The sequence below is a fragment of the Xiphophorus couchianus genome, chromosome 14, assembly GCF_001444195.1.
Source record: "Xiphophorus couchianus chromosome 14, X_couchianus-1.0, whole genome shotgun sequence".
Taxonomy (NCBI): domain Eukaryota; kingdom Metazoa; phylum Chordata; class Actinopteri; order Cyprinodontiformes; family Poeciliidae; genus Xiphophorus; species Xiphophorus couchianus.
This window is the reverse complement of record NC_040241.1, coordinates 20667446-20677468: the sequence shown is the minus strand read 5'-3', so window position 1 is coordinate 20677468 and position 10023 is coordinate 20667446. Positions and strand designations below refer to the sequence as shown.

The window sequence follows — 10023 nt, the reverse complement described above, 5'->3', positions numbered from 1 at the left end:
ACAGCTGCCACCTGTAGCCATGCTAACTAGCCTTAGCATAGAGCAGAGAGGGGGAAGAGATGGAGCGGCGCACAAACTGGATGTACGGCATCAAGACCTGCTGGTTGTTTCTAGTTAGAACTGGGAGAAAATGGAGGAGCAACATTTTTTATTTGTCTCATGTTATACTTTAACGACATGGTGACAATTTCAACAAATTAGCAAAAGAAAAAAATATGTAAAAGTTACATACTGAACCTTCATCTATATATTCATTGTGATTATTTTTGTTCAGTAGAGAAAATTATTTCTCAAATATTGTGCAAATAAGTGCAGCAGTACTTTAAAGTAACGTTATCCAGGTAAAATTAAACAGCACGGTGTAGTAAAAATACTCCTAAAAGTACATTTTGTCCAAGTTACTCAAGTACAAAAGTAATTAGTTGCTGCCCGCCTGTTTCTGCTGAGCCTTTAGTTTGTGAAAACATTATAAACTTTAGGGAAAATAAAACTAGACAAACAAACAACATGTTCATGTATTTGCAGTATCAATATAAACATTTTAAAAGTATTTTTTGCTCCATTGAAATGTCTCTGGAAGGTCAAAGTGGCGACTGATGACGTCTTGTCCCGAGTTATAACTGTAAGGAGCCACATTAGTCATTTTATAGGTTTACTGCCACCTGCTGGCAAACATGTGTCAGTGCATAACAGATGACTAACCATTTTCTTCTGAGGGTTTTTTATCGTTAAAAAGAAAAACAAATAAAAAAGGAAAATCTATACTATTGATAGAAAGCAGATAAAACCTCTGTCGGTTTAGTGGTCCTGTAATCAAATCACAAAGAGTTAAAGGTTGAAATAATTTTACCAAAACTGCAGAGCAGTTCAGTAAAAATTATCAAAGCAAATGCCAAATGAAGTCAAGTTAATTTCTTGGAAAGAATTATGCACTGAAGGCGACCCATGTTTTTATCATGCCTTACATTTACTCTAAATTAGACAAAAAACAACTAAATCACAACAAATGTCACATCTATGCTTCTCAGCTCTAGAGAAAAACCTGGCAGATGTGCAGAATTATTGAAACACATTTAGTATTTAGGTCAAAGGTATTTTTTCAGTTCATGTCTGTCTTTATTTATTATTAATACTTAGTAAATAAAATCACCAGAGTGACTATTGAAAACACCAGACCAGATAATTAATCTGGTTTATAACACCTTCAGACTGATATGCAGATTGTTTCTTATCTCTAGGACTTTATTGGTGCATCTTTCTTCAAAATGACTGAAAACACATTTTATTTTAATGAACATGATTGATTTTTATGTTAAAACCTTTCAAAACTACAACTACAAGTTTTAGGGCCATGCTAAAAAAATGATAAATAAAATTAAGACAAAATTATATATATTCATAATATTACAACTTTATTCTCATAATACTATGACTTTGTCATACATTTGTTTTTTATCCTTGTAATTTTATGTCATAATTTTGCTTTATTTTTTTATTAGCATGGCCCTCATACTTCTTTGTACAAAATGAAAACATATTCTAAAAATAAGTTCAGCAAAAAACAAAAACTAATTATATTTCTTATAGGTTTTAAAAATGAGAAGCAAAAAACAAAACAAGAAACAAAAAATATTTCTTTAGAGATCCAAGAATTACTTAAAAGTGAGGGAATATTCGAGGAAAAAAATCATTAGCAGATTGTGAAAGCCGATGAGTTAAAATATATTAAATTGTAACTATATTGTTTGAAGCCGCTGAAGTTCGGGTTTAATGTCAGTAACGGGTTCTGAAATGTCCAGATAAAGTGGTTCCGTGTCCAGCGCTTTTCCACAAATGGTTCATTCTCAAAGTTGGCCACTAGGGGGCGCCTGTTGCGTTGTTACCACTGACCCGTCGCTCAGCAGGCGCACAGTTATGAATGGCGGAAAGCCTCGGTTCGTTATCAGTTCTTCTTTTATCTGGAAAAGAAAAATTCAATTTTTAGTAAGGATGCAATCATAACTGGACCAAAGATAAAATATATTTAGAATCTGGGTTAATCCACTGGATGCGAGTACAAAACCGGTGCAGCGGATTTAAAATAAATAAAAATCTAAACTGGTTCAATTAAACTTTTTGACATTATTCTCAACATAGTTACTGACTGAATCTTGGATGGCATTTCTGTTGTCCTTTAGTGAGAGCGTGGTTGAGATCTTCATTCTGAGAACATGAACATGAGTCACGGGTGGTTCTGTGAATAAAACAGCAGAATCACAGAAACACGATCAGGTCACGAAAAAAAAACAGATAAATTAATGTAAACAAGAGAAAATGTAGAAAATTAGACTTACCTTTAACATTCACAACAACGCATCGAAGCGCAGACTGAAAAACAGAAGTGCTGACACTGTGGAGGTGGATTTTTAAACATTTACTTTGGAAAATAAATATTTAGTTTTAAACTAAACATTTACCGTAGTTTGAAAACTATACAGTAAATTCATCCATCCATATCATCTTACATGCTTATCCCTAGTTGGGTCGCTAGGGGTGCTGGTGCCTATTTTCAGCGGCATAAATATTAAGTTTGCAAACTAAATATTTAGCTTTCTGGCTAAATATTTAGTTTAAAAAATAAATATTTAGCCTCCTAACTAAATTTTAAATTAGCAAGCCACATATTTAGCATCCTAGCTAAATATTAAGTCTGCAAACTAAATATTTAGCTTTCTGGCTAAATATTTAGTTTAAAAAATAAATATTTAGCCTCCTAACTAAATTTTAAATTAGCAAGCCACATATTTAGCATCCTAGCTAAATATTAAGTCTGCAAACTAAATAGTTAGCTTTCTGGCTAAATATTTAGTTTAGCTTTAGTTTTCTAGCTAAACATTTAATATGAGAGCTAAATATATATTTTGTAAACAAAATATTTAGCTTGTGAATTAAACATTTTGTCTGGATCTCAAGAAAACCCACATATTCTTCTCTTTGACAGACCAAATAAACCAAAACATCGCTGTTATTTTTTTACAGTGTAACTTTACAAACAGCTCCTGATAGAAATAATAAACATAAACTTAACTAGATTTGACTTTGAGCAAATGCCTCTTCAAAAGTCTAGTTATTTTTATCCATCCTTACCAGCAGGGAACACAGTAGTTCTTTATTTCAGTATTTCTTCTAAACATTTAATACATTTTTAGGTAATAATGACCGAATACTGACGTTGCTTGGACAACAAAACAGATGGGGTGGCTCTGTCCTTCTTCACTTGCAGATGGTTTCCACGTCAGAGTGAAACTTCCTGATCCTGATGAAATCTTGACCACGTTGTTCGGCCCGCTGAACAGCAGCTCAGAGATCCTTTATCGATAATAAAATATACAGACGTGTTTCAAATCTACAAATAGCTTCAGTTTCTTGAACATTTTAATGGTTTTTTAAAATATATTTTAATCTAAAAAGTGGAACAATTCCATTAGAGCAGTGGTCCCCAAACTACGGCCCGCGGGCCAGATACGGCCCGCCTCCACATTTGGTCCGGCCCCCTGAACAATACCAGAGTATTTTCATATATGTGCATTTTTATTTGATAAGTTGGACTTTTGCAATAAAATGTTCCTTAGTAATGAACTTTATTTATTATTAACTATTAGTTAGTAACTATTTTATACATGCATATAATTGACCCTAACCCTTTTTTTATGTGGAGAACCCAGTGTTATTTGGTTATTATTTATTTCATAAATAGTGTTATTTCCTGACTTTTGTTCTCTGAAGAATCCAGAAAAGGTTATTTGATTGTGCTTTCTGAAAAACAATACATTTTTATGTTTAGCACTCTTACAATCGTCACACTTTTTCTGTTACAAACTGACCCCGGCCCCCCATCAGAGAAGGGACAAGTTATGTGGCCCTCACAGGAGAAAGTTTGGGGACCCCTGCATTAGACTGTTCAATAAAACTGAAACCATCAGAACAGAAACTATTTTTTCAACATTTATTTCACATGATATCTGTAAATCTTTTCGCCAGGACAAAAGATTCGGTCCAATTCCAGCTTGACTCAAATGTAACCAACAACATCCTGATTCAAATAAAGGAACCTGTATGTGCACCGCCTTTTGTTTTCCTTCAGCTGAATCTATTTTTCATGTGTTTTGCATTTCCTTACTCAGAATTAGTGGCCTCTGCTTGTATGTTGATCGCCACGGCCTGATTGGGAACAACGGAAAGCTGAGCTCCATGTTCTGGAGTTGGACTCACAAATCTGGGCCGATAATATCCTTCTGTGCAGGAAGATACTGCAGGATCCACTGAAAACATCGGGAGAGAAACCAGGTCAGACATCCTGAACTGAGAATATAAACTCAGTTCTGTGTATAAAATGGTTTAGAAGCTGAAATCATGATTTTTTTGTTGTTTTGGTTTCAAGTTTCTTTATTCATTTTACCAACATTCTGGTCCCTGTTAAACACACCATCATAAAGGACATCTGACCTTAAAACTGAGCAAATTCGAATTACGAAAAATAAATTCACTTAATGGAAGCACGGCAATTACGAAAAAACTCACGTTTTTTATTTTTAAAAGAAGTAATTTTTTGGCTTTATCAAAATTGCAAAAGAAATCAAATCAAATCACTCGAGTCATGTGATCAATGACAGGAAGTAGGAGGAGGATGGTGCACTGTGTTTTATTATGACTTATCGAGTGAAAAAACTTATTTATGTGTGATTTTAATCGCTTTTCCTATTTAACGGAAACATCGCAATTGGAAAAATCCTGTTGTTTTTTACATTAGTGGAATACAGACAAAGTTTTCCAGACATTTGTAACGGAAACGCAGCTTGTGTGTGGTGGATCTTGAAGCTCCGACTCCAACTGCAATCAATCAATCAATCAATCAATCAATCAAGTTTATTTGTATAGCCGGGATGTCGAACTCAGTTTCATTTTGGGCCTTATCAAAAATCTTTTTAATGTTTTTAAAGGGCCGGTTGTGCCAGAATGTATTGATAAAACCCATTAAACTGTTAAAATATCAATAAATAGACGTTTGTTTCAGCATTCAATGAGCGTTTCTTTAAATAATATTACAAGATACTATATTATATTACGATAATATAACATCTTTTTACACTGGTCAGTCCATGCAGGATTTCATAATTGCTTTTGTTCTTTTTTTTCAATCAAAATCACAGATTTTGTGGAGCTAATTTAGAAATATTTGTAAGAACTTTTTACAATATTTGCCCTAATATTTGATGTTAAATGTAACTTTTTATTAATCGCCATGTTGGTCCTGGACCATAACTTGACATCAAGTAATATTTTTGGCCAATTTTGAGAAAAATAATTGTAGTAAAGGTCAGAAAAAATGTGGGCATCTGTTGATTTTGTGTGAATTTGTGACTTATTTGATATAATTTGCAGTCTAGAGGGCCACATAAAAAGCTACGGCGGGCCAGATTTGGCCCCCAGACCTTAGGTTTGACACATTAGTAATAAAGGGTGTGGTTATTGCCTGCAGGACAACTTTAGAGGCCATAACAAAGGCAGCAATTCATGCCAAATCAGTCTGAACTGAGTACTGAGTCCAGACATTGTTCACTTTATGGACATACTCTTATTAAGAAAAAACACTCTGGTGATAACATTTTATTTCTTAATTAGTTTTATTTATTATTTTTAATTTTTAAGAATCCTACTGTTGGTTTTTCTTTTGTTTTGTTTTTTAGCTTTAGGACATAATTAACACCTAAACACCTAACATAAATCAACTTAATGTCAATTTTGCTCTTCATAGTTGTTACTATGGTAACCAGGTGATCAGTTGACCACCTTTACCTAGAAAAGGGAACTGAATCGGTATCCTGCTGATGGCATCTTTGGTAGTTTTCACCTCCTGTGACCCGTCAGTCTGAGTCAGGGTGACGGACTGTCGGGGAAAATCCTCCATCACCATCTGGACGACGTACCAGCCTTCATCACTGCTGGACGTCGCCCTGAATGACAGGATGCAGGTCTGCAAAAACACAGAAAAACCACAACATTAAACTAAAACAAAACGTCAGATTAGTAACTTGGATTATGCATTCAAATAACTCATATTGATTTCTGATTGGACATTATAGTCTTATTTTTATTATTCAAAGCTAGCTGTTAATATAAACATTGTATGCCGCTGATGTGAACAATTTAGCGACTAAATTGTTATCTTCTATTTTCATAATTTACCGTATATTATAAGAGCGACCCTTGATTTTTTATTCCCTGCTACGGTGGTGGTAAAATTACCGTAAAAACTCGATATTGGCTGGAAAGCGCAAAGTCTCCCCTTTCAGAAACCGTAGGAATTTTTCAGATAGCGCACACTGTAGCGGAATTACGGTACTGCAAATTTGGATTGATCGCCGGCGCTCCGTTAAGGACTTAAAGGTTTAAACAAAGACATGCAATTACTGTAAAGTTGAGCTGACCGTCCAGCAATGAGCCACGGTATTTAAAATTAGCCACAGTTTGAACAGGTTGGCCACCGAGTGAAACCGGAACCGCTTTCAGGTCTTGTTTGGGTCTTTTAATTAGCTCTACATCCTTAAGAAAATGAAAAAAAACATGATTTTTTATCAGAGACTCTTTTACTGTGCCAGTAATGCCGGAATTAATCGTAAATAATAAAGACTTTGTGGTATTCTGATTTAGTATTTGTTAGTTGTGTTACCACCCCACGCCACTAGAGGCAGTACCAGACCCGAAAAGACGCAACAGAGGAGCAGATTTAGAAGTACACAGAAAGCTACAGAATTTCAAAACTGTGAGTTGCACTGAAGTGACTAAAATAGAGACGTTTAAATACATGCTGAGAGTGAAACTCCTTCCTAAAGATGAAGGTATTTCACAGATTTAAAAAGAAACTAAAAACGAGAGACCGCGGATAATATAGGAAATAGCGCCCCCTTCACTTGAAGTGCAATGGTCCCATTTCCAAATAAGGTGGTGTTGGTCTGCCATGTGGTCCGTCCTGTCCTTTTCTGGTTGTTGCAGCGAGGTGTAGCTACTTGTAAAATGTTTCCATTCAGCGTATTTATTTCTGTAATTCCAATTTGCGCAATTTTAAGATCAATCTGAAGGAGGGACAGAGGAGATGTTCAGGATATGACTGGTAACTGGAAAGTCTGCCCTCAAGGAAAAATAACCAAACAGGAAATCCACTGTTAGAAAAATGTATTTTTTCTAACATGAAATTAATTTTTGTTACTTACAGAGGAGAGGCTGAGGACAGGTGGAGGTGTGCAGGGCGATGCACATTCTGTTAAAGAAAGGCTAGCATATCTGCACTGAACCTGGTCTCCATCGGGGTCAAAGGCCAACAGGGGAATATTTACTCCACAGTTTGATGGTACCCTAATGGAACAAAATCATAAAGACATTAATTAATGTAAACATATCTGCTTTTATTTGCTGCCATTATATCAAAGAAGTATTTGAAGATCAGACTCCAGCGTTCATTTTTAAATTCCCCGATCAAACCGAGCCCACTGTAAACAAATAAAAAGCATTTAAATAAACTTTAATCTGATAAGTTTAAATTGTAGCACTTTTGCGTTGATGTAAGAAGGTTCTGGGTTCGAATCCCTAAAACCTTAACACATTTATTTCACTATTATGGTTCTATTCTAGACATATTTTAATGGATTGAATTTGAATCTGTTTATTTAAGTTAAATCCATTAAGTTCTCCTAAACAAACAAAAATGTTTTAAAACTTAAACAATTTGTGTTTTGTAAGAAATTATTAGCTTTTGCTTTTTGTAACATTTTGTCACAACACCTTCCTCTGACAGATAAACTAACACAAATAAATAAAAGAATTATGACTGAATGTATTATTTTCATTTATTGAAATTAGTTTCAATTATTGATAATTACAATAATATGCTACCATTTAGAAGAAGAATGGATTTAGAAACCAGCAGAATTACCTCAGTGCGGGAACCACGGTGGTTTGCGGTGATGAATTTGGTTTTTTGGTGTCGGATCGCCGCCTCAGCTCAATGTCGGTCACCGCTCTCCAGTCTACAATCCCATTTAAATTAGTAAACCATGCATTGCTGGAAAACCTGTAATCAACATTCGTTATAGGTTTTAACAAGAACATTTATTCAGCTTCAGCTCTGTGTCAATGAATCATTGACTTATCTTTAAAGATTTGGTATTTAGTGGAGCTAATAAAGCTTCTGAGTTTCTAATCTCTCCTCATATTGATGATTTAAACCAGGAGGTCCAAACTTTTGCCAAATGGGCCAAAATTGTAGGCACCTAAAATCAAGAAATTAAAGTAGTTTGATATTTGTTGCAGATCCAAAACTTTATGACGGTTTATTAGGGCCGTTGTAGCCGGAATAAAATATGTAAATTTTCACCTAAAACACAATAACTTTGTGCTTAATCTCAGAAAATTTCCAGAAAAGTTTTCAAAATAACATTTTTCATTTGAAATACAGAAATTACCAAGGATTTTGTAAAAACAAAATTCTGATATTAATCTAAAAATTTTACTTTTTTTTTGAAAATGTTAAGATTATTTGAGTTTTTTGCATAAGTTTCTATTTACTACTAATTTAATTTTGGACGTTTGCCGTACTGAAAGAAAGACATTTAGCGTTCTTTTTTGGGGGGCTCAGTAATAAGAACAGGATTTGGGTCTCTTTCTTTCAGAACATTTGCTATATTTAGCCAAGTTTAAGAAAGAGTAAACGCTGACTTGGGTGCAGTAAAGTCACATCTTCAGTCAAAGTCTCTGTATAAATTTAGTTTTACCTTTTGCTTAAACTTGGTTATAAAGAGACAGATACTTTGTGTTGTACTTTGTACAAAAATCATGCTGGTAACAATTTTTACCGATTACAAATTAAAAATCTCCTTTTGCATCTCCATCTGGACAAATTTGTATAATTTTTAAATTGCAGCTGGGGGCCGGACAAAATCAGTCCAATGGCCACAAATGGCCCCCGGGCCGAACTTTGGACACCCCTGATTTAAACAGCCAAACATTGATTTAGACATTTAAATGTGGACTCACTTAAGCTGCAATGGAGAGTTGTTGGGAAGCAGCCGAGTTGTGATTTTTTCACTCTGACACCAAGAACCACTCACTTCTTCAATCTTGGTATTTACAAGAATCGTACTTTCATTACCACAGTTTCCAGAACAATAATAAGTACCATCAGTGCAGGTTTGGTGGTTAAACCTAAAGCGTAGAATCACCTGTTGGTTTTTAAGAAGTGACATCAAGTTTCAAAACACTTAAAAATAGAGGAATGTGTAAATAATTTGTACTTACAGAGATGGATCCGTCTGAGTTAGTTTCTGCTGGGTAGTAAGTCATCATAGTGCCACGATAATGAGTGGATTGAGCATCGCTGACCAGCAGCAGCAGCAACGCAGAGAGCAACATGTTGCAGCAATCTGACTCTACAGGAAAACTGAGCTGCTGGAGATCAGGAGGGTTTATACTCCCACAGGAAGCCTCTCCTCTCAGTTTCTACTGACATCTACTGAGTTTTAACATGGATGTGGACCAAATATTCACATTCAACATGATTATCATGCAGGAAAAATGGGGGTGAGGGGTAAAAAAAAACGGTCTTGTTTTTAAGCCTGTTAAATATTTGGGGGTTTTGTGATTTTTCTATCTGAGAAATTCTACAACTTTTAAATTATAAACATTAATAATCATAACAATAATAATCCTTATTGTTCACAAACATGTAGAAATTTGCCTTTGGTTAAAAACACAATACATGATAAAAAAGGGATTTTCAAACACAAATTCATGTCTGAATAACAATTTATTATATTTGGGATAAACACAAAAACCGACACTTTGTGTTGGTTTTTAATATTAATGACCATTACACAACATCTACTGATTCACCATGTTTCAGAAAAGTTTACATTTATTTATAGAAACAGGTTAAACAAAAACACAAAATCTGATAGATACATTTAATTAACCATGTTATTTGTGTTGTAA

At 34.5% G+C, this 10023-nt stretch overlaps 1 long non-coding RNA gene across 1 annotated transcript; it reads right to left on the bottom strand.

The window, feature by feature from the left end:
• Positions 1–1628: 1628 nt before the first annotated feature.
• Positions 1629–2522, bottom strand: LOC114158057 (uncharacterized). Its single transcript, XR_003598322.1, has 3 exons — positions 2334–2522; positions 2145–2233; positions 1629–1958 (listed from the first exon to the last, which is right to left on the bottom strand). It is a non-coding gene; the product is annotated as an uncharacterized LOC114158057 (long non-coding RNA).
• Between the last annotated feature and the right edge of the window lie 7501 nt (positions 2523–10023).